Source organism: Mesoplodon bidens (assembly GCF_964165515.1).
Source record: "Mesoplodon bidens genome assembly, chromosome: 16".
In the NCBI taxonomy this organism is placed as follows: domain Eukaryota; kingdom Metazoa; phylum Chordata; class Mammalia; order Artiodactyla; family Ziphiidae; genus Mesoplodon; species Mesoplodon bidens.
Window position 1 is genome coordinate 64,908,446 of NC_138173.1, and position 26,187 is coordinate 64,934,632.

At 41.8% G+C, this 26,187-nt stretch overlaps 1 protein-coding gene across 1 annotated transcript in view; it reads right to left on the reverse strand.

Annotated features, from left to right (window-relative positions):
- LRATD2 (LRAT domain containing 2) overlaps positions 1-26,187 on the reverse strand; it is an 83,225-nt gene that overhangs the window by 38,066 nt on the left and 18,972 nt on the right. Inside the window, exon 3 of the transcript XR_014017827.1 lies at positions 17,027-17,146. The gene's annotated coding sequence lies outside the window, so the exon portion shown is untranslated. The remainder of the gene's footprint in view (positions 1-17,026; positions 17,147-26,187) is intronic.

The following is a 26,187-nucleotide window of genomic DNA, read 5'->3' on the forward strand; positions in this document are numbered from 1 at the left end:
CTGTTCGTGCATTGTTGTGATTTTTTTCCCTTTCCTCCCCCAAGTGGTAGCAACATTAGGGGGAGTGTTGTTTCTGAACCACACAGCTACAGGGACCTCCTGATCAGTAACAGCAATAGCACCTGCCACACACCAGCAGCACGTGCAGGCTGGGCTCTTGCCCAAGGCTGATCGGCACTTCCTCACTTCCCATTCACTCTCTTCTCCCTTTTACTCCTCTTCCAAAAGATTGTAACTAATTTCCTGCATTAAATCCCTCTCTGCTGGAATTATCTGTACGTCATTCTATTTTCTTGACTGGACACTGATGGATACACCATTTAAGGAATAAAGAAACTGAGGCACAGAGAGGTTAAGTAACTTACCCCAACTAAACAGCTAGGAAATACCAGAAAACACAGATAAAAGAAAAAAAAAGATTCTAAATTAAGTCAAAGCTCCTTAAGCATGTCATTCAAAGTCCTTGAGAATTGTTTCGCTTTCTCCAACCACATCTCATAGACTACTTGGAGAATGACACCTTGTAGGGGAGTAATTGTTGTTGCTTAATGAATGAATAAGTGAATGAATGCATGCATGCTAAATGCATGCATACCATGCTTGTGTAAAACCCCAGCAGGATCTGTGACTGCAGAAGATGTTTGATAGACCAGTGAGAGGATATATAATAAACAAATGAATAAACTGCAAGCACACAGCAAATCGACCTGAGAAGCTACTCCCTCCCTCTGTATTCTTTCCTTCCAGCCTCAGTATCAGAGCCTTGCTTCATCTGAGACACTGAATGTCCACCCACCTTATACAGAGCCAGCATACAGTAAGTGCACATTTGTTAAATGAATGAATGAATCAAGCAAAATTGTGCTCCATCAAGCCATAGCTCAATCATGTTAAAATTTCTATCAATAGTTTATCAAAATATAAACTTTTCCAGGAGCATGGTACAAAAGAAAATTATTACATTTTTCTAGAAACAAAACTCTCCAACATAGCAGCCTGCAAATAATTAGGCGCTAATGTCTGTAACTTAAAAAAAAAAGCCACAGTTCATCTCAGGGGACATCCTGTATGAAAAAGGAAAAAACAATGAGTCATGGATTCTTACCTCCTATTTATAACCTGGATCCACAAATGATCTGTTGCTAAAGGAGAAGAAAGCTATTAATCTCCCAACTCAGGGAGCAATTTTATATTTTGAATAAAAACAAAATAAACAGCAGTAAGGAGAGAAATAAATCAGATATGCAGTAATTAGTTTGAAAGAGCCGGATATGTCCTGCCTGACACTCTCTTTGGAATTTAAGCCTCATCCATCAAATCAAATGTGTATCCGATGACACGGAGATTTTCCATTCCCTTTTCAGACAAAATTAGTCTGTTGATCTGAATAGTAAATTGACAGGACCCAGAAGGGAGGGCAGGAGTCGTAGGATTATAGTTGAGGTGGGAGCAGACGCTTAATGAAGTTTGGTGAAGCCCCGACTGCTGCACTTTTAACCTCCTGGCCTCTGTGATTCTTTATCCATTAAGAGGCTGGTTTTCTAACTATGAAATCTTAGAAGACCCAGGATTTTTTTAAAAAGGACATCTAAGAGGGACCTTATTCGTTTTCTAATCTAGCGTCCTTATTTTACAGATTTAGAAAGCTCAGCCAATGACCAAAACAGACTTGCTTAATTTGCACAACATCAGCTGAAACTCCAGGACCAAAATCCTGGCTATGTGTTTCCCAGTCCTTTTCCATAAAGCTCTATAAAGACAACAGCACCAAAAATCATAAAGTGGCTCCTTACTTAAGTCATTATTTTTTATTTAATACAACACTTTCTGGGCTTCCCTGGTGGCGCAGTGGTTGAGAGTCCGCCTGCCAGTGCAGGGGAGACGGGTTCGTGCCCCAGTCCGGGAGGATCCCACATGCCACGGAGTGGCTGGGCCCGTAAGCCATGGCCGCCGGAGCCTGTGCTCCGCAACGGGAGAGGCCACAACAGTGAGAGGCCCGCGTACTGCAAAAAAAAAAAAAAAAATACAACACTTTCTGCATAAGAGCCCCCTTTATGCTAAATTATGGCAAAGGTGTGCTGCCCTTTCAATCTTCACTCACTACGCGTTCCCTCAACCATTTTTCCTTCCAATCAAAAACCCTCTGCAGATTCCTCTGCCACTCATTTGCAACTTATTCTGACATCTAATTATTATGTTTTCTCTCCCCATTGTTTTGGAGTGTCCTACTAAAAGAAGTTTTTCAGCAACGGTTTGGTAACATTCATTTGAGGCACAGCCATACTAAGTCTCTCCAGAAAAACTTACAAATCCTTGCACAGCATTTTAAAAAACATTGTGAATACAGCTCTGTGAATAGCTTGTCCCTTTCATCTCCTACCAACCCAGCTATTGTGAGTTTGGGTCTATATAGCCAAAGATTAATAGTAGTATCAGTGGAAAGAGGAGGGAGATGTAGAAAGATTAAGGATCTCATCCAAGCGTTGGTTTCTAATAATAACATAATAATTCAAAGCTGGCTAGAAGTTAAATGCCCATCAATAATGAATAGTTAAATGAATTATGGTTCATTCTTACAACAAAAAAACTATTTAGCCATTTGAAATAACATAGAGAAAAATACGTATTAATATAGAAAGATGTTCAAGGTACACTGTTAACAAGGGGAATGTGAGGATTTCTCAAATGGCACTTATCATATAAGCCTACTTTTTACACACAAAAAAATGACAACAACAGATTTTTATTGAAAAAAGTATGTATGATATTCCCAACTTTTATATATATGTGTGTGTGTGTGTGTGTGTGTATATGTATATCATGCTGTTATTATTAAATATAAAATAGAACTACCCAAGCAATTGCCCTTCATGATTATAGTAACAATGTAAGAAATTGTGCCTGAGCGTTCTCAGTGAATGTATAAACATTGGAGGTGGTCCCATCCTCACTTCTACCACTCTCCTTTCTTTATTTACACATCGACTTTTTGTTTTCATCCACGAGGTTCTGTTGGAACAAAAGTTCCCAAGGGCAGATACGTGCATGTGTTTTGCTCAGTTTCCTCTTTGAGTGATTGGGATAAGTCCTCCTCTGTGAAGAGTTTCTGGGTGTGGACAAAAGGAGGAACATAAACAGTTCTGTTTAATTATGTTTTGACGTATCACATGCTGTCCTAGGACTACCTTGTTTATTTGCCATCGCAGCTCTGAGAAGCAGGGGTGATTTCCGCTCATTTGAAACCTGGGGAGTAGGGGCTGGCAGGGACCCAGCCGAGTTCTCGCACGGAGACAATGGTGGGGCTGAGAAAGGAGCCGAGAGCCGTGAGAACCGTGTCCTGTCCTCTGGCCAGCTCACAGCGTGTGGCTTACCAGTTTGGTTGGCGTTACGGTTTGAATTGTGTCCCCTGACAAATTCATACATTGAAGTCCTTAATCTCGCAGTACTTCAGAACATAACGGTATTTGGAAATAGGGTCTTTAGAGAGGTAATCAAGATGAAGCCAGGTCGTTCTGTAATAGGGAAGGGACTCGGCACACCTGCCCTTACCTTTAAAAAACTAGCGGGAGGGCTTCCCTGGTGGCGCAGTGGTTGAGAGTCCGCCTGCCGATGCAGGGGACACGGGTTCGTGCTCCGGTCCGGGAGGATCCCACATGCCGCGGAGCGGCTGGGCCCGTGAGCCATGGCCGCTGAGCCTGCGCGTCCGGAGCCTGTGCTCCGCAACGGGAGAGGCCGCAACAGTGAGAGGCCCGCGTACCGCAAAAAAACACAAACTAACGGGAAACCATGGACTCAGGGCCCACGCGAACCGCCGCCACCTGCCGTCTAGGAGGGCAGCAGAAAGAACCAGCAAGAGTTCCTGCCTCTGAAGCTCAGATAAGGCGGGAAATCGCTCCGCCTCAGCGGCCAGGAGGGAGGGGCGGGGCGCATGGCAGTTCGACGGCTGAATAACGCTGGTCAGCGCTCAAGACCTACGTGTCGCGAGATTTCCCTTTACGTTAGTAACAGTTCTTTCCCGCAGTCTGTTTCTCCTCAGAGTTGACATTCTTTAGGCTTCTGCTATCGTTAAAGAATGCAAGGAAAACTATCAGGTGCTATGATAGAAAGGAACTGAGAGTGAAAAATCGATTTCTGCCTTCCAAGAGCTCACAGTTTTAGGGCGGAAACAGAAGTGCAAACAAATAATTATAGCCCCCCGTCATCATTTGCTTTATCTCACTAAATCCACGTAAACCCTATGGAAGTCATTCCAAACCCTATGGAATGTCATTATCTGAATTTACAGATGAGGAAGCGGCAATTACCAGGGCCACATAACTGGTAACTAGTGGAACTAGGACTCAGAATCCCCACTGCTAATTGTATCAACAGCAATAGTAAAATGTAATATTTATTTAGCACATTCTATGTGCTCAGCAGAATATTAAGAACTGTACCTGAGTTTTTTGGGGTTTTTTTTGCTGTGTTGGGTCTTCGTTTCTGTGCGAGGGCTTTCTCTAGTTGTGGCAAGCGGGGGCCACTCTTCATCGCGGTGCGTGGGTCTCTCACTATCGCGGCCTCTCTCATTGTGGAGCACAGGCTCCAGACGCGCAGGCTCAGTAGTTGTGGCACACGGGCCTAGTTGCTCCCCGGCATGTGGGATCCTCCCAGGCCAGGGCTCGAACCCGTGTCCCCTGCATTAGCAGGCAGACTCTCAACCACTGTGCCACCAGGGAAGCCCCTGTACCTGAGTTATTGAATTTTAATCTCAAAATAGACATATGAGGGAGGTACTAAATAACATTCCCATTTTGCTTATGAAGATACTGAAAAAGAAGAGAAAAATCATTTATCCAAGTTTTCTTAGCTGTTATGCAGTAGGGATGATATTTGCACCCAGGTGTTCTGACATTGAGTATGCCACATAGGCCTCCTCTCTCCTCCTGTCCGGCCCGAATCCATCTCTGTCAGTTACACCCATTTCTTCCTGACAATGCATTTGCCATGCACAAATCTCTTTGGATATTTATCTAGTCAGAATTCCCAGAGGAGAGAATATATGTTGGAGCCTTTATGTCTGAGAAGATCACTGCAAGGTCCTTTCCACCATCCTGGTTTGGCCTAGAAGTGTCCCAGTTTTAACCCTGAAATTCTCGCATGCCAGGAAACTCCTCAGTCATGGACAAACCAGGACTGTTGGTCACCCTACTTTCAAATCTGAAATCTGTGTGTTTATGAACTTTATGTGAGACCCTCTGTTCTACCCTGGAAAGAGGAGGGTCAACTGGTCACATCCACAGAATCTCACCTCTCTCAATTAGAACTAAGTCACTCATTATCTTCTCTTTTAAACCCACCTCTTATAGCTGGTTAAGGAACACAGGTAAAAAATTAGACATCGTTGGCAGGAGTGGGGAGCCATCATATACTTAGTGGGTTGTGCAGTTTTATCACCTGTAAAGACTGTAATGGGGGGGATATTCTTTATTTTCAGTAACTCATCTAAGTGGTGCATTTAAGACCAGTCACCATTAGATACTAGTAAGTCTGTCTTTGGTCTGCAGTGTTTCTAAACCAAGAGAAGCCATGGACAGGAGCTGAGATGAGAAGCACCTGGGGAGGGGGGCAGCTGGGACAACTTCATCAAGGGTTGTTCATCTATCAACACTGTTTGGGGGTATCACCATGGATTGGTGATTCGAATGTGTCACAGAAGTAAGTGAAATTTAGAGATGCCACAGTCTGAACTGAAGGCATGTTAGCAGGGTAACTGTAGAGGAAAAGTTTGCTTGGGTGGAACCTGAGGCTTGAGCAAAAATTAACCAATTCCCTCACATGACTGCAATCTCATTTTAGGGTGTTATTCCTTTAGCTCGCGACCCATAACGATGTATGTCATCCCCTGTGTCTTAGTTAGCCAAGTCCACTATAACAATATAGCAGACTAGATGACTTAACAGACATTTATTTCTCACAGTTCTGGAGGAGGGGAAGTTCAGGATCAAGGTGCTGGTAGATTTGGTTCTGGTGAGAGCTCTCTCCCTGACCTGTAGACGGTCACCTTCTCATGTGTCCTCACATATCAGAAAATGAATGAGCTCTGGTCTCTCTTCCTCTTCTTAACAAGGACATGAATCTCATTATGGAGCTTCATCTTCATGCCCTCATCTAAATCCACTTAACTCACAAAGGTGCCACCTCCAAACACCATCACACTGGGAATTAAGGCTTCAACATAGGAATTTGGGGGGGACACAAACCTCCAGCCCATAACACCCTATGTCAGGCGCTCCAGAGACCCCTTCATCACAGTCAGTAATGAGCTCCCACCTGCAGAGTTGCCCCAGGCTCTGCAACTGCTCATGTTTTTACTCAGGGGAGAAGAACAAAACACAATTTTGTTTCAATAAACTTTTAATTTTGGAATAATTCTAAATTGATAGAACAGTTGTAAAGATGGTATGGAGAATACCCATATACCCTTCATCCAGGGTCCACTATCATTACCATCTTATGTTACCATGGTACATTTATCAAAACTAAGGAACAAACATTGGTACACTGGTTTTTGTTTGTTTGTTTTTATTTATTTACTTACTTATTCTTGCCTGTGTTGGGTCTTCGTTGCTGCACGTGGGCTTTCTCTAGTTGCAGCGAGCGGGGGCTGCTCTTCGTTGCGGTGCGTGGGTTTCTCACTGCGGTGTCTTCTCTTGTTGCGGATCACAGGCTCTAGGTGCACGGGCTTCAGTAGTTGTGGCTCATGGGCTTAGTTGGTCCATGGCATGTGGGATCTTCCTGGACCAGGGCTCCAACCCATGTCTCCTGCATTGGCAGGTGGATTCTTAACTACTGCACCACCAGGGAAGTCCCAGTACACTGTTTTTAACTAAACTCCAGACTTTCTTTGTATTTCACCAGTTTCTCCATTAATGCCCTTTTTCTGTTCCAAGATGAAATCTAACCTTATATTTCTTTGTATTTCACCAGTTTCTCCATTAATGCCCTTTTTCTGTTCCAAGATGAAATCTAGGGTAACACATTGTATTTAGTTGTCATGTGCCTTTAGTTTCCTCTGGTTTGTAACAGTATCTCAGTCTTTCCTTGTTTTTGATGACCTTGAGAGCTTTGAGGAATATGGGTCAGATATTTTGTAGAATGTCCCTCAATTTGGATTTGTCTGATGAAAAACAGTCTTTATTCTGCAACACATGCTGGGATTTTGATTCTGCTCTGACCACGTAACCCGTACATAAATAGGGCTCTGCTTCATTTTTGTGAAGAAGCACCTGCTTCATGCACAGAATTTCAGTACTTGGGTAATATTCCTCAGTGCTTCCAGCACTAAAAGATGTTGGATCCAAAGGAAAGAGCATAGATATTCGAACTATAAAAATCTAGATTCAAATCTTAGCTTCATATTTACTAACTTTGATCTTAGGCAAATCATTTAATTTCTGTGAGCTTCAGTTTATTGTTTTTAAAAATGAGAATAAAATACTGAGTTTGTGGTACTGTTGTGAAAAAAAATGAGCTATGTCTATAGCACTTGGAATATTATATAGCACATGTGAGTGTTTAATAAACATCAGTTTCCTTCCCCCTACATTTCTTTTTCTTTCAGTCACCCCAGAGCCTGCCTCTGAATATCACCTGTTATCATTTGTTCATAATAAGAATATATGGAAAATGGAGATGGAGGTGACTACCCAGATCGCAGTCCCCCCCAAGGAGCCTCATCTATGTGATTCATTTCTTTCTTATAGTAATGGACCATGCCTTCCTGGTTGTAGGAGGAACATGTGACCCAAGTGGACCAATAATAGGGCCCCTCTCCCTTGACTGTACTGATTGGTCCAAGTCCAGCCAATCAGAGTCCTTCCCTGGGCTTTTCCCCGCTGGAGTTAAGAAGAGAAAGGTCTCAGGACTTCCCTGGTGGAAGTGGAAGTGGATGAGACTCCACGCTCCCAATGCAGGGGGCTCAGGTACGATCCCTGGTCAGGGAACTAGATCCTGCAGGCATGCCACAACTAAGAGCCCGCGTGCCACAACGCAGACCCAGCAAAGCCAAAATAAATAAATGAATATTTTTAAAAAAAGAGAAATGTCTCTTTCCTCTTGGGTCTTGTAGTTTTAAGAATGAGCTGCTTGTAGCCATGCTTCCTGCCATGTGGAGACAGCCAGCCTGAGAGCAAGAAACCAGCATGCATGGAGAAGCAAGGCTGAGAGATGGAGAGAGCATTCTACAGAATTCTATCTAGTTGGTGGGTGGAGTGACCCCTGAGGTCAGTCCATCTCAGGCCTTTCCATAGTTTGGTGACTTGAGCAAATCAATGACCCTTTCTCCTTAAGCTACTTTGGTTGCGATTTTTTTTTTTTTTTTTTTTTTTTTTTTTTTTTTTTGCGGTACGCCGGCCTCTCACCGTTGTGGCCTCTCCCGTTGTGGAGCACAGGCTCCGGACGCGCAGGCTCAGCGGCCATGGCTCACGGGCCCAGCCGCTCCGTGGCATGTGGGATCTTCCCGGACTGGGGCACGAACCCGTGTCCCCTGCATCGGCAGGCAGACATTCAACCACTGTGCCACCAGGGAAGCCAAGGGTTGCGATTTTATAATGTACAATTTAAAGGATCTTAATAGATTGCCTTTCCGGATTTTGCTGCCTCCTGCCACCTCTTCTAAGTGCCTTGCTCTACTTCTTCTTTTCCTTCTTATACCTTCCTCCTTCCTTCTATGGCATGGTTGGCACCAAAGTTGCCTCCCTCCTTGGCCCTTTTCCCAACACTCACTCTAAAGTTAAATGTATAAATTACTCTGACTCAGACAGTCTATTAAAGGAGCAAGAATCGAAAGTTCTAGGAGCAGTCTGTGAGAATGTGCTGAAAAGAAATGAAGCCATACATAATGTCACATAGTTGCTCAGAACATAGACTCTGGAGTCCATCAGCTCCAGATTCGTATCCTGCCGCCTCTGTCACTTCCTAGTTGTACAACTTCAGGGAACCGACTTGACTTCTCTGAGCCTCAGTTTTCTCATTTAATAAATGAAGATGAGATTACCTTTTCCGTGCAGCCTTTGTGTGGATTCAACAAGATAACATATGTGTGATGCCAAGCACAGTGCCTGCCACGTGGTTGATGCTTCACTTTAGACTACCAATTATTAATTATAATAATTAAAAGTTTCCTAAGTCACTTAAATCCACCAATTAATATTTGCCTCATGAAAGGTGGGATAGTCAGGCTTGGTGTCTATCCTGAGGTACTGCAATTTGAAACACACAGCACTGCTCATGAAGTGTTCTTGCCAAAAAAAAAACCAAAAGCTGAATCTTAATCAAATCAGTCCTCAATAGCTTTATGTATAAAAAATAGGGCATGGAGTGGAGGAACAACTTAAATGAAACTACAAGGAAGCAAACAGACACATCCAGAATATGAGACGCCTCTTTTTGGAAAGATGGCTTGATCTCTGCAATGAGTCAATGGCAGGAGGAAGAGAGAGAGAGAGAAAGATATTGACAGTGAACCATGATTACCCTATGATTACACAATATTATACTCAACTGAGTGGTACTTGAAGGAGTACTGGCTTTAGGGCTAGATGACCTGAGCTCACATCCTGCTTCAGCTACTGTCATTACACAAATAAACTTGGGCGAATCATCAAGGAGTAATAATTCAAGTGTTGATGTATGTGAGGTTTAAATGAGACAATATATACAAAATATTTAACATAAAAGTATATGTATATAAAAGTATGTAGACATCATCTCGTATGCAGGGAGTTATTGCAATGCATACCATTTCCCTCGCTTTGCTTATGATGTCCCCATGTGTTTCAAGCTTATCTGTAGCCTGTCCCTCCATCCCTTAATTCGTTCAGTCAACAAACTTACTGAATGTCTTTGTGTGCTTGGAATGGCAACATTTATAAAGATGGTAAGAAAAAGTCCCCACCCAGAGAACGTTTACAATATAAAGCGTCACAGTCACATAAGGAAATAAGGGCAGAGACAACAAGATGTAGCACTGGGTTTCGTGCAGGCAGATGTGGTTTCAAACCCCAGCTCTGCCATGACTAGCTGTGTGGGCCAGATCCACTCTCCACCTTCATTGGCTCTCTGCTCTGGGAGACCAACCTGCAGGCACACTTCAACAATATCCAGTGCCTTCTGGCTCCCTACTGGGTTTGGCTCCAGAGGAGGTTGGAGATTGAGAGGAAATGTAGTCAGGCCAGCTTCCTCTCTGAGCCGTGACTTAGGACTGGCTGTCTCCTACCACCTGAAGTCCCTACTCCCCTCGAGGTGCCCCTCGGAACACAATCCTCCCTCCTCCTACCTTTAGTCCTACAGGTAACAGCCCTGCTGCTAACTAGTGCTGACGTACTGCACTAACCCTTGTGGCTTCCTAATACTACCCATGCCTTTTCAAATACTCTTTTACTAAATTGTTTTTAAAGTGGCCTCCTCTGCTTAGCCATCTGTTTCCTGTTGGGACTTTGACCAGTCCATGGGGTAATCATGAGCAAGTCTTTAAAAATTCTTTAAGCTTTTATCAACTAATCTGTAAAATGGGATTAAGTGTAGTTCCTTCTTCCTGGTCCTAGGTGACTTTAAAGAGGACACTTGGAGGATGGGAAAGACTATTAGCTTGGGAGAAGGACAGGTCAGGGTTTAAATCCAACTTTTGCTCTTACAAGTTGAATAATCTCCAGCATTTTGCAACAAATCTCTTTGTGATACAGTTCCTTGTAGGTAAAAGGATTATAACAAATGTTCAATAGAACTTAGAGCTTTGGCTGAGACCCCCAAAGATGGGAAAAAGCTAAGTAGCCATGCATTCTAAAGGGAAGAGCTAGACACTCCCACATGAGAATTGCTCGTTGGGAGACCAAGTCTAACACTCCCAATAGCTTGCTTACAGGCAAGCTAGAAGCCTCCTTAGAGAGAAGAGGATTCTTCCGAAGAGCCTTGTAGTATTGGGGGTGGGTTTGCTTCCCTTCAGCCATGGCAAAATGAAGAAGTGTAGGGTAATCAGTCTCGGAGGGAGGATTTGTTGCAAGAGGGCAGACTGGCGTCTCACTCTCAGGCTGGATGCTTGCTGGGATGCAGAGATGCCAAGACTGGTTCCAAGGTTCCAAGCTGCCCCTGAAGTAGAGCAAAGTGGAGATACTGGGCAATCTTAAAAGATGTTCCCCTGGCATTGGGAACACAGAGGCTAGAACCTGCCTGGAGAGACTGAGGGTGAAGCTCATCAAAACTGCCCACGAGGGCTTCCCTGGTGGCGCAGTGGTTGGGAGTCTGCCTGCCGATGCAGGGGACACGGGTTCGTGTCCCGGTCCGGGAGGATCCCACATGCCGCGGAGCGGCTGGGCCCGTGAGCCATGGCCGTTGAGCCTGTGCGTCCAGAGCCTGTGCTCCAAAACGGGAGAGGCCACAACAGTGAGAGGCCCACTTACCGCAAAAACAAACAAACAAACAAAAAAAAAAAACTGCCCACAATGGCAGAGCAAGTGTATGCACATTTTACAGGGGCCAGGTAAATATGATGGAAGGTAACCAGCTTAACTCATCTTCTCAAGAGGACTGGGGTACCACAGAGGCAGAAGCTGAGAGAAGCCCCACAAGATTAGTCTAGCACATTGCCAAGTCAGCGTCTCTGAGGAGCCCGCCATGAAAGGTGCACCTGGAAGAGCCAACGTTTGGATTCTACCGCTTGGAGCAGCTTCAACAGCCAAGAGAGCAGCACAAACAGCATCTGCCACCTGATCTCTCATCCTTCCCACTCCCCTAAACTTGGAAAATCCATCAGCAATTAGGGGGATCAGGTAAGAGGCGGAGCAAGGAGAATTGAGGAACAGACCAAGCGCCCTATAGGTTTACCTAACTGTCTGGACACGCCTGAGCAGGGCAGTGAGGAGAAGCTTTAAACTGGATGTAGGTTAAATTATGTTTTAGATTCGACTGGGTGTTTTAATACTTGAAAGTGACCAGGAAGCTATAGAGTCTCCCTGATATGCCATCAGAGGAAGGAGAAAGCCAATACACCAGTGAGTTTGAAGGCGACAGGGAGACAAGTAAAGCTATTTCCTAATTGTTATCAACCAGATTTAACCTATTTCCAACAAATCTATTATATTTACTTTGCAGAGTATTTGTGAAGAATAACTGTAAGAACATAAAGTAGTACCTAGCACAGTACATCCTTGTTACTTGTAGTATTACTATTAAAGATTTCAGTCTTGGGGTTTCCCTGGCGGCACAGTGTTTAAGAATCTGCCTGCCAATGCAAGGGACATGGGTTCGAGCCCTGGCCCGGGAAGATCCCACATGCCACGGACCAACTAAGCCCGTGCACCACAACTACTGAGCCTGCGCTCAAGAGCCCACAAGCCACAACTGCTGAGCCCACATGCCACAAATACTGAAGCCTGTGTGCCTAGAGCCCGTGCTCCACAACAAGAGAAGCCACTGCAATGAGAAGCCCACGCACCACAACGAAGAGTAGCCCCCGCTCGCCACAACTAGAGAAAGCCTGCGCACAGCAACGATGACCCAACACAGCCAAAAATAAAAAGAAAGAAAGGAAGGAAGGGAGGGAGGGAGGGAGGGAGGGAGGAAGGAAGAAAAAGATTTCAGGCTCTGTGTTGCACATGCAAGTTAATGACACATGAAGTAGTCACATAGTCGGACATGGTTAATGTAGAAGAGTGGTTGTCCAGTGGGCTTGGAGCCCAGGGATATGTTTTTAGGGGACCTCGGGGTCTTGAGTGTCCAGGCTGGTGTCCAGAAAGCTAACAGCAAAATACAAAAGGTCCACAGGGCTTTTCACAATGATCACTGAACTGACATCTGGTCCAAATCCACACTACTGGTTGGTCCCCTTGCACATCAGACACACATAATAATCTTCAAACTCTTATAGCAGTATGTATGTTTGTATGAGCAAATTCGTACGAAATATTTGACTCTGGTTTCCAAACTCGCTTTCAACAAGTCCCTTACTACCTTACCCATTAGTTTCTTCTTCCTGGAAGCCATCTACCCTGTTACTTTCGTCAGAGTTGCCCTTTCAGAACAATCAGATTCTTTCCATGAAGACTAGCATACCTATGTTTCTATGTTCTTTCATACTTCATTTCTTCCTTGGTGATTCAGCTCTATCATTTAACTATTATATCCTTTAAAGGCAGGTTAGGTGAGTAGACTCACCTGGATTGAACAGGTGAGAAAACAGGTTGGGGCATGAAAGGACTTGCAAAAATTCACTAGTAGGACACAAATAGAACCTTGCTAATGGACCATTCTTTAAGAAGACTAACTCTCTGGTTTTGCACACTTGGTGGGTGTGCTTGTTGGAGTACATGGAAGCCACCAAACTTTCTGTGTAATCAGCATGTCCTTTCCAGGCTGTATTTGTGTGGCAGGGGTTGAGGGGAAGTATTCTTCTTTAACCCCTTCACAGCTAGTATTGCGAAGACTACACAGACTAAGAAAGCCAGCTGGTGTTAGAGTCTTGGCTACAACACAGCCTTCCCTACCACGACTCCTTCGCTGTGTCACATTGCCTCTGGACACAGTTCTTTCATTGACCTTTGGGAAAGGAGTGAGAATCCCAATAGCCAGGAAGAACTGGAGGTTTGTTTGTTTGTTTTTTAATTTTTCCTTCTGAATTTTGCCTAAAATATACTGTGCAAAATTTACAGAATGTTTCAATAAACAATTTATGTTAGTGGCTCTTAAAATTTTAGAGGATGCATACAACCATGGGAATCTCCTGAAAGATATGGAAATTTTCTGAAAAAAAAAAAGAAGCCCACAGAAGAGATAGATACAAATTTTGCCTAAATATCAGATGGTTCTCCAACATTATCCACAGAACTTTGCAGAGACTGATGGGCTCCAGGCTGAGATTCCTGTCCTCGTGGAAGTGAAAGGGTACTGCCTTCTCGGTGCCCCTCAGATATCAGTGCTAACCAGAGGCTCAATGAATCCAAAGTGGCTCCTCTTCCAAGGAGTACAGGAGGAGGGGGAACAAGATCACTTGGGTGAATGTTACTGAAAGGTACTTTATGGGGAATTCTCAACAGAGCACTCCCGGCACATTTTCTTGCAGCAGAAAGCAATGTTCACTGATGCCGAGCATTTCGGGTAAGTTTGGTTCAAGTCCAACTTGGATTCATAATTGTGATTCATGTTAATTTAGAACATCATAATGCACGTGGACCAAGTACCTTTGTCAGCTGATGAATTTTATAAAAACATTAAAAAAAATGTTTGGCTAACTCCCTGAAGGAAAGCTGTCTTATATTCCATGGCCCCTGATTTCAGCATCCTCTCCCCTCCCCTGCCCTCCAGGTTGCAAAGGAGATGACGAGCACAGGCTGGGAGCACAGTGAACACAAGGAGAGCTCTTGTCTGAAGCCTCCTTGTCAGAACACAGGTGGGTGTGCTTGTATCAGCGAGGCAGCTGGTACCGAGAGTGAGGGGGAGTCGGTCGTTGTTCTTCCTATTAAATGCCATCTTAACCAATTTTACCACTAAACAGATAGAGGTTGGTGGAATGAAGGGTGGGAGGTGTGGAGATGAGAGTAAAGGTGTGGACCTCTAATGATGAGAAGGACGAAGCCAAAAGGATTCTAACTTTTACAGACTGAGAAAGGTTGACAGGGAAAAAAATTTTTTTTAAATCACAAGTAACCTAGAGAACAATTTAAGCACCTGGCTCATGGCCCAGTGTTACCCAGGCTTAGGAAGGCTCAGCAAACCCCTGCAGCGAGAGCTTTTACCTCTGAGAGGACATGGTGGCGTGGCTTTTAGACCTTCCTTTAGAGCAGTATATATGTAGGGGAGAGTGAGCCTGCCCTACTGTGTTGGTTTAATAACAGACGTCACCTTGCCACCCACACAGATTTCTCATCTGCTCTTTTCTCAGGTGGGAAGCTTAAGACCTATTTGTTGCTTAGGTGGAGCTGACCAGAAATAAACTTGTTCAAATAATGGAGGTAGCAAAAAAATATACAGGAACTCCCCTATGGGAAGTTACTCCTTCATTATCATGGTCACTGTCATCATATTGTCACAGTTACCTTGCTAGATGTAAAAGTGGTGCTGACTGTGTATGAGTGTGTTTGTGTGTGTGTATACATACATACATACATATATATATATATATATATAAAACATACAGTATGTCGGCATTTTGTATATAGTATACGTGTGTGTATAGTGTATGTGTGTATAACTTCCCAGCAACCCTGCAAATGTATGAATTTTAAATTTTCACTTCATGTATCAGCACACTAAAGCTCACAAAGACTAGATCACCCCAAGGACTCTCACTCAATAGTCAACAAAACCAGAATTATGTTCCTGATGTTATGGGCTCCCAAACTCCTCATAATTCCGTATTTTACTCTATTTACAATTATTTATTTAACAAGTGTTTGCTGATATTGGCTACCAGGTGCCCAGAACCTTGCTTCGTGGTAGGGATAACAAAATGAAAAGGCGTTGCCTTCAGGAAGCCCACAGTCTAATAAAACATCATCTAGTAAAACATTTGGGAATTTGCTTTAACCACTAAAGCACTGTAAAAGTATTAGCTGCTTTTGTTGGATTAAAGCAAAGTCACTTTCATCTTTCACCCATTTCTTAAGGAGCTGTGCCAACCTCGCCTGTGACCTTTTCAACCCTTATCTCTCTTCCTCTTGGGCTGACCTCCAGGCTGTAGGTGAAATGTTTGCATCTGGTCTCTCTGTTCCTTTCTGCTGTTTCCCTGTTCCTGATTCCCTGGCTCTGTCTGCCCACCACGTGCCCTGCTTACATGCCAAGTGGCCTTGCCTGGTCTGGTTCTGCCTGTTAGTGCCTGAGCCCAATTTCTTGAAACTGTCACAAGTGACTCTTTTGGAGAGGAAGGAAAGGCAAGGACGAGGTCAGAAAGGCTCCTTAGAATGTTGAGGGAGAAGAGTCTGGCTCCAAGGGATTGCCCAAGAAAAGGGTCGAATAAATTTGTAGAGTGTAGTAGTCATAAGCAAGGACTTTGGAGTTGTATAAACTTTTTCTCACCAGTCTTTCTAGCTATATAATTTGGGGCAAATTATTAATCACTCTCTGCCTTGGATTTTGTGGAGGTGATAATAGTATAGGGTAACACAAAGAAGTGATTGAATTATGAGAGCACAATAATTATCATTATCCAGTATTTTGGTCTTAATTCAAAAATTCTTAAATAGCCATATGAATACCTACTGAGATGTGGTCTCCATGGCTTTCATGCTGGATGTGTTCAGTTGACCCTCCCAGGTCCTCTCTGTATCTTCTCTATGCCCCAAGAGACTGACCTGGAAAAGCCATCAATGGGGAACTTCCCTGGTGGTGTAGTGGTTAAGAATCCAACTGCCAATGCAGGGGACACGGGTTCGAGCCCTGATCCAGGAAGATCCCACATGCTGCAGAGCAACTAAGCCTGCGAGCCACAACTACTGAACCCGCATGCCACAACTACTGAAGCTCGCACACCTAGAGCCTGTGCTCCACAACAAGAGAAGCCACCGCAATGAGAAGCCATGCACTGCAACGAAGAGTAGCCCCCTCTTGCCGCAACTAGAGAAAGCCCGCGTGCAGCAACGAGGACCCAATGCAACCAAAAATAAATAGATAAATTAAAATTAAATTAAAATTAAAAATTAAAAAAAGAAGCCATCAATGGGATCCTTTGCCATTTGGCTTCTAATTGGCTTTGGCCAATTTTAAACACCAGCAGAAGAAAGAGGGAGGGAGGAGAGTGAGGTGGGTGTTTATTCTTGGTCACACCTGGAACTGGCCACCTCTCTCCACCTTGGGTCTGGCTCAGGTCACGCAGCTTTCTCCATACAGGCCCCCTCTGTCCCTGCTCCATATACGACTTTCTCCCCCATACCACAGACCTTGGGGTGAGAAAGGAACCTTGCTCTTAATAGCCCTGGTATTGCTTCTTCCATCAGGGTTTCCTTATACACACTCACAGCATCATCATCTCTCAATTGAACTCTCCTTGAGCATGACTAACCTGAAGGCGATGTCTTCTCCCAGGACCCTGACTGATCCTGGCTTCGTCACTCTGCCTTAGATGCTGCTTTCCCTGACAGAAGGTCAGAGTCCAATTCTGAAGCTCTTCTGGCTTGAGTCTCTGTTGGTAGAATGGTTGAGAATGAAGTACTAGTTAAAATATATGATCCTGGAGTGGACAGCTCAGGCCCTGGAGGAATGCAGGGGAGTGTTGCAGAGACTTTAGCCCCAGAGATGAATAAAGCCTAAGGAAAGAGCTGATGATTGGAACCAGGAGCCACCTACATCAATTCTCTGGCCTCCCAAAATCACCCTACCACACCTTCCTCCCAGTCTGGCACCCCCGGATTCCATCCCAGGACTCCCAAGAGTAGATCCGGACCACACTGGATCTGGCAGGGGGGCGGGGTGCTACAAATGACCGATGAAGAGCAGAACAGAGGTTCAACTTCACTAGAAACCTGCGGAAAGGAAACTAAATAACAATAACTGTTTAAAACAAAGGAGGAAAGCTTTCTAAAGCAGGGCACATTTTTAGATTCACAATTTTAATGCAAAGACTTCTGGTTTCAGCTCAGAGATATAGAAAGCTGGAATGAACACTGCTCCAATCTTTACAACATGAAAAAAGATGGACAAGCTGCAAGTTAACAACTTTTCTTAAACCCATCAAAGAGCTGAGGCTATGAAGCTAACCTGAAATCTGGGGAGAAATAGATATCTGTAGAGGAGACACAGGAACAAAGCATTTCCTCATTCACTAACCTGGGACAGATGCCATGTAAGCTGGTAGAAGATTCAGTTAAAATCATGTGTGTAAAAAATAAATAAATAAATATATACATATATATATATAAAATCATACATGATTATATATGTTATATAAAAAGATATAGAGGGACATATACATATATGTATAGAAATCCACATGCATGCACAAGGTGTGTTTATATGAATTTGAGTTAAGGGTAGTATAAATTATACCATGCTTAGTTCATTCACAAAGTGAATTTAATCATTCTCATCTAATCCTTTGTTACCTTTACTCTTATGTTACTTTTCATTTTTAAATATTTCAAACTTCCAAAAAATTACAGAGAATAAGACAAACATCCATAGATCACCTGTTCCCCAGGTTTAACCAATGCTGACATGAGCCACCTCCCACATTTGTTGCCCTTCTTCTGTCTGGATGAGAGTGACCCAACGTCTTGGGCTCAGCAAACTCCAGGAGCCCAGGACCATGCCTGCTTCTCCTTGCTGTCCATGCCTATCTCTCTATGCCTGGAGAACTGTAACCCACCACATTCTCCTCGGTTTAGAGATTCATCCCCTTCCTCTGCAAATGGGACTCAGTGTGGTGAGAAACAACATCAAAGTTCAGTTTTGGTTTACTTGCAGCTGGTGAGTGTTTGTTTGTTTTGTGCATGAAAAAGGATCTGCTCTCAGCCTCAGCTTTGAAACAGAAACTGGCCTGTAACCAGACTGAAATAGCATGCTCCCTGTTACACGAAGACCTTAATAATAAAAGAAAGCTCTGGGTTTTGAAGCCGTGATATGTGTTAACCCATTTAATGTATTGTACCCTTTGTTTTCCCAGAAACACTGTGAATGTGTGAAGTGACACTCGTATCACAGACAGGAAACAGAGCTGGAGAGGTTACAAGCTTACCCAGGCTCGTTTGCAATAGGGGTCATTCATTTGTGTATCTGTCAGGCACCAAAACCTGCACTTGTTTTCAATGATGAAAGTACAAACTGCCTTTCATTTTACAATATCTAAATCGGTTACATGTAGGCCTTTTCTATATTCGTGGCTGTATTCCAGATAACTGAGGTTGAGAGGTAAATGACCTCCATATTGTTTAAATGGATGTTTCTGTAAGAAAAGCCTTTAATTCCTGGAGATGTATATATATATATATATATATATATATATATATATACATATATATATATATATATATATATACATACATACATACATATGTATATTTTTTTAACTTAGATATTGGAATGGTACAGCAGAACTTCTCTACTATCTGTCTTAGGTCACTGCCATTGAAGCAGCACCTGAGACAGTGGTTTGGGTGAATGTGATTCACTGAATCACATTCAGTGAATGTGGAGGGCTCTCAGGAGACAGGAAATGCAGGAAGAAGGATGGGCAGGGGAGGCAGCTAAGCAAAGATGTGGTCTCAGCTGGATCCAGCCTCAGCCCGACCATGCAGGGAGCTCTGGAGCATGAAAGCCACCCAAGTTACTGCCACTTTGAGGCAAGGGGGTTGGCCTTTGTAGAAGGTGAGAACCACCTTCTCCCAGCAGCTGGGGAATTGGTACAGGGCCCAGGTAAAAGGAATTTGGAGAGGGAATCAATATCCTATCTCTGCTGCCCTCAGAAATTTGGAGGATTGATTAATGCAGTCTACAAACAGCCATTTGCACTGCTGTAGAAAGACATAGAATAATTAAAAGGGTTGAATTGGAACTAATGAAACCCCATTATCTTTAAAATGATTGGATATACTGAACCAGGAGATTAAGTATAGGAAGGTTGGAAAGCTGGTCTTAAATGGTTAATTTTTTCTACAACTTGCAAAACCATCAAATTCAAGTGAGAGCGAGTTTGTTCGATGCCTGACTACCTTCAGAACCTTCTGCTGTTCCTTCTGATGACGTCTTCACTGAGGCCCCATTGCCAGCCTTGAGACTGCTGATTTCAAGGCCCTTTGAAGAAAAAAAAAATTCCATTTACTTTCTGCAGGAGATGACTGTCTGCTCCCCTTGAGCTGGGCCAGAGGGAGCATTCAGAATACATTGCTGGAAGTAAATGGAATTTTTCAGCTATTTAAATTGCAATTCCCCCCTGAAAACTCCATTTTATCAAAACTCCTGGTTAATACTATTTTCTATGATCAGTTATTCTCCCCAAATACACATGCAGGAGATACAGGACCCCAGAGGGAGACTGTTTCAGAGACAAAGTCCCTTAAAGAAGTCTCAGGTACTAACATCCTCATTGCCATGTAACAAAACTCAAAGGACTGAACAGGTATGGGATAGGGCAGAGGGCACTCTGCCTAGAGTCTGAGGAATTAATTTGCCCCCCCTAGATGTGTGTCCATGAGCAAATCATATAATCTCTCTGAGCCTTTTGGTTTACAGCTCTAACATGGGATTAGGAACACCGTCCTTGCCTATCTCAGAGGGTTATTGTAAAGATTATATTAGATTAATTTATATGAAACAGTTCTAGACAAATGAAGTAGAGTTGGAAATGACATCTTTTGTAGCCAAATGCTTAAAAGCCCACAATTAAGCCTAATGAAGGCAGAATTCTAAGATGGCCCCCAAGAATCTCACCTCTTAGTAAATATACTTTATATACTCCCCTTTCCTTGAGAATGTCCTGTGAATATGATAGGATATTCACTCCCATGATTAGGTTATATAAGACCCAAGCTTAACAGATTGGAGCAATATTCTTCCTACTGGCTTTGAGAAAGTAAGCTTCTAGGTCATGGTTTAGACCTAAAGGTGGCTTCCAGGAGCTGAGATTAATCAGCCAGCAATAAAACAGGGACCTCAGTCCTACAACAACAATTTAAATTCTGCCAACAACCTGAAGGAGTGTGAAAGAAGACGCTGGGCTCAAGAAGAGAACATATAGTCCAACCAAAAGGCCGATTTCTGCCTTGTAAGACCCAGTTACTCTGTGCCAGGACTTCTAACCTACAAAAACTATAACGTAATACCTGCGGGTTGTTTTAGCTGCTAAGTGTGTGATAATTTGACATATAGCTATAAAAACTAAACATACAATCAACTGTTCTTAAAAGGCAGATTGAGGGCGACCTCTGAAAAATACTCCTCCATAAAAGCAATGAGAACCCTGGATAACTGTCAAAATAAACTTTTTTAGAACTCTGAAAAATCACCAAAGGCTTGCAACAATCCAAGGAGCATTTATTCAAGAAAAATGTCTGAATCTCAGCAAGGACAGTGAGCCTTATGGCATTTTAACCTGTGCCCATCACCCTCTCCCTAGCTCTTCAGCAGCACTGAAAGCCAACAGGCTCACAACTACAATAGATGTGAAAAACAGCAGCTAAACTGTTACTGAAGGAAGTAAAATGGGTTTGGAGCTCCCCAGAAGCCCCATTTCTAGAAAATTATCACTCTATGACATGTCTGGCAGTTCACTAAAAAGCTCCATTTTCAGGGATTGTCTATATTTGACCTAATCAGATCTTGCTTTTTGTGAAGACCCCTACCCACAGACTATTTGTCAAATACAATTAGTGGCAATTGTTTAAAATCACAGCTACCAGAGGATATTTTAACAGTTGGTGCTAACAAAGGGCTAACCAGAAATTTTAAAAAGAACAACTGGATAATGAGATGCCCATAGGGGTCTCTGAAAAGCTCCAGTGTATTCCTGGAAATCCAGAAACCCATGTGCATTTTCAGAACTGCATACATCTAGGGAAGACTCGATAAAGTCTACTCTCTCACCTATAGTTATCTTGAGTCTCTGTATGAGCAAGAAGTTTAGGATAAGTTGGAGTTGTAAACTGGCTGCTAGAGCACTTAAAACATAACACACACATACATACACACACACACACATACACACACAGAGGCCTTAAAAATGCTGGGAGAAAAATATATAAGCAGCTCATGCAGCTCAATATCAAAATAACAAACAACCCAATCCAAAAATGGGCAGAAGACCTAAATAGACATTTCTCCAAAGAAGATATACAGATTGCCAACAAACACATGAAAGGATGCTCAACATCACTAATCATTAGAGAAATGCAAATCAAAACTACAATGAGGTATCATCTCACACCAGTCAGAATGGCCATCATGAAAAAAACTACAAACAATAAATACTGGAGAGGGTCTGGAGAAAAGGGAAGCCTCTTGCACTGTTGGTGGGAACGTAACTTGATATAGCCACTATGGAGAACAGTATGGAGGTTCCTTAAAAAAACTAAAAATAGAATTACCATACAACCCAGAAAGCCCACTACTGGGCATATACCCTGAGAAAAACCATAATTCAAAAAGAGACATGTACCACAATGTTCATTGCAGCACTATTTACAATAGCCAGGACATGGAAGCAACCTAAGTATCCATCGACAGATGAATGGATAAAGAAGATGTGGCACATATATACAATAGAATATTACTTAGCCATAAAAAGAAATGAAATTGAGTTATTTATAGTGAGGGGGATGGACCTAGAGTCTGTCATACAAAGTGAAGTAAGTCAGAAAGAGAAACACAAATACTGTATGCTAACATATATATATATATATATATATATATATATATATATATATATATATGGAATCTAAAAGAAAAAAAGAACCTAGGGGCAGGACAGGAATAAAGATGCAGACATACAGAGTGGACTTAAGGACATGGAAGGGGGAAGGGTAAGCTGGGATGAAGTGAGAGTGGCATGGACATATATACACTACCAAATGTAAAATAGATAGCTAGTGGGAAGCAGCCACATAGCACAGGGAGATCAGCTCGGTGTTTTGTGACCACCTAGAGGGGTGGGATAGGGAGGGTGGGCGGGAGATGCAAGAGGGAGGGGATATGGGGATATATGTATACATATAGCTGATTCACTTTGTTATACAGCAGAAAATAACACAACATTGTAAAGCAATTATACTCCAATAAAGATATTAAAAAAATGCTGGGAGATTATTAGTTCAAGGAATTTTAAGGAAATCTCTATCCAGTCACTAGCTAAGCACTAAGCAAACTGAATAGAGACTTTGGTGGCCACAAATGACAAAAGAATACAGGTTTTACAGAATTAGTCCAAGCAAGTCACTAAAATAACAAACAGCAGCAACAACAACAAAGCACAAAGGCGAGAGAGAATCTTACTTCCAGAGTTGACACATTGTGTTATTTAAAATATCCAATTTTCAGAGTTACCATATGATCCAGCAATCCCACACCTGGACATATACCCAGAAAAGATGAAAACTAATTCAAAAAGATACAGGGACTTCCCTTGTGGTCCAGGGGCTAAGACTCCACACTCCCAAGTCAGGGGGCCCAGGTTCGATCCCTGGTCAGGGAACTAGATCCTGCATGCCACAACTAAGGCATGGCCCAGCCAAATAAATAAGTAAAATAAATAAGTATTAAAAAAAAAAGATACATGTACCCCAGTGTTCATAGCAGCACTATTTACAATAGCCAAGACATGGAAGCAACCTAAATGTCCATCAACAGAAGAATGGATAAAAAAGATGTGGTATATATGTACAATGGAACATTACTCAGCCATAACAAGAATGAAATAATGCCATTTGCAGCAACATGGATGGACCTGGAAATTATCATACTAAGTGAACTAAGACAGAAAAAGACAAATATCACTTACACATGGAATCTAAAAAAAATGATACAAATGAACTTATTTACAAAACAGAAATAGACTCACAGACATAGAAAACAAATTTATGGTTACCAAAAGGGAAAAGGATAAATTAGGAGTTTAGAATTAACAGATGCACACTACTATATATAAAACGGATAAACAACAAGGACCTACTGTATGGTATAGGGAACTATATTCAATATCTTGTAATAACCTATAATGGAAAAGAATCTGAAAAAGAACAGACATATGTATACAGAGAGATAGATGGATAGATGTATAACTGAATCACTTTGCTGTACACCTGAAACTAATAGAACATTGCTAATCAACTATACTTCAATAAAAAGTTGTTTGTTTTGTAAAAAGTCCAATTTTCAATAACAATAGCAAAAAATATAAGAAATACAAAGAAACAGGAACATATGGCCCAAAGGGAAAAAAATAGTTTACAGAAACTGTCCCTGAGAAAGCCCAGACATTACTAGAAAGAAAGACAGATTTACTAGATAAAGACTTAAATCAGTTATCATAAATATATTCAAAGAACTCAAAGAAACCATTTCTAAAGAATTAAAGTATGAGAAAAATGTGTCATCAAACAGAGACCATCAACTAAAAGATATAAAGTATGCCCAAATGCAGACTTGAGCAGGTCAAAGAATTAGTAAGCTTAAAGACAGGTCAATTAAGATTACTCAGTATAAATAGAAAGTAAGCAAAAAACAGAGACCTATGGGACACAATTCTATGAGGCTTGCATTATCCTGATACCAAATCAAAGACATCACAAAAAAAGGAAACTACAGATCAATATCCCATATGAACACAGACAAAAAATCCTCAAAATTACTAACAAACTGAATTCACCAACATATAAAAAGGATCATATACCATGAATAAGATCATCTCAGGAATGAAAGGTTGGTTCAACATACAGAAGGAAATATAACACACTATATCAATAGAATAAAGTTTAAAAATCACAGTGTCATCTCAATAACTGAAAAAATAATTTGACAAAATCCAACACTCTTTCATGGTAAAAACAATCTAAGAATAGAAAGAAACTTCCTCAAATGATGAGAGGCATCTATGAAAAAAACATAGCTAACATCTTAGATAATAGTGAAAGGCTGAAAGTTTTTCCCCCTAAGTTTAGGAACAACACAAGATACCTGCTCTTGCCATTTCTATTCAATATTGTTCTGGAGGTTCTTGCCAGAACATTTAAACAAGGTAAAGAGATAAAAGGCATCCAGACTGAAAAGGAAGAAGAAAACTATCTCTGTTTGCAGATAGCATGACTGTTTATAGAAAAAAGTAAGGAGTTGACTAAAAAGATATTAAGACAAATAAATGAATTCAGTAAGATTACCAGATACAAAATCAGTATACAAAAATCAAATATATTTCTGTATACTTACAATGAACTATCTGAAAGTATAATTAAGAAAACAGTTCCATTTATAATAGCATCAAGAACAGAATACTTAGTAAATTTAACAAAAGAAGTATAACACTTGTACACTAAAATCTACAAAACACCATTACAGTAAATTAATGAAGACAAATAAATGGAAAGATATCTCATGTTCATGGATTAGAAAAATTAATATTGTTAAAATGGTAATACTCCTGAATTTTATTTGCAGATTCATTGCAATCTCTGTCAAAAGCCCAGCTGGCTTTTTTGAAGAAATTGACAAGGTGATCTTAAAATGCATATGGGAATCCAAGGGCCCTGAAAAGTGAAAACCATCTTGAAATGAAAGTACACAGCTGGAGGAGTCATACTTCTTGATTTCAAAACTTATAACACAGCAACAGTAATCGAGACAGTGAGGAACTGGCTTAATGATAGGCATACAGAGCAATGGAATAGAATTGAGAGTCCAGAAATAAACCCTTACATTTATGGTCAATTGACTCTTGACAAGAGTGTCAAGATAATACAGTGGGGAAAAGAACAGTGTTTTCAACAAATTGTGCTAGGACAACTGGATAACTACACGAAGAAGAATGAAACTAGTCAACACCATTTATAAACGTTAACTCAAAATGGATGAGAAAAATATCAGACTAAAACTATACAACTCTTAGAAGGAAACCTAAGAGTAAGTCTTCATAGTCTCAGATTAAGCAATTCATTCTTAGGACACCAAAAGCATAAGAAATAAAAGAAAAAGATAATTTGAACTTCATCGAAATTTAAAAGTTTTGGGCTTTGAAAGACACTATCAAATAGCAACATTATTCATCATAATTGCCAAAATGTGGAGGCAACCCAATGTCCATCAACTGTTGAATAGATAAACCCTGTCTATTTGTAAATAATGTTTTACTGGAACAGTCATGGTCATTTGCTTACATATTATCTTTGGCTAGCTCCGTGCTACAATAGCAGAGTTCAATAGTTGCAACAGAGACTGACCACATCACCTGCAAAAACTAAAACACTTACTGTCTGTCCCTTTTCAGAAAAAAGCTTGCTTACCCTTACTCTGGGATAATATGGTCATTGGTAAGGCATTTCAAAATAAAACAAACGAACAAACAAAAAGAGTAATAAACTCATATTTTTCTGAGTGCTTACTATGCCCCTAAACTCTAGTAGCCAAGAAGTAGTAGAGCATATACTTGCTTAGTCACTCTGCCTTGGACAAGTTACATGAACTCTCTGAGCCTCCATGCCCTCATCTCTAAAATTAATGTAATAATATCTGCTTCATTGGGTTGCC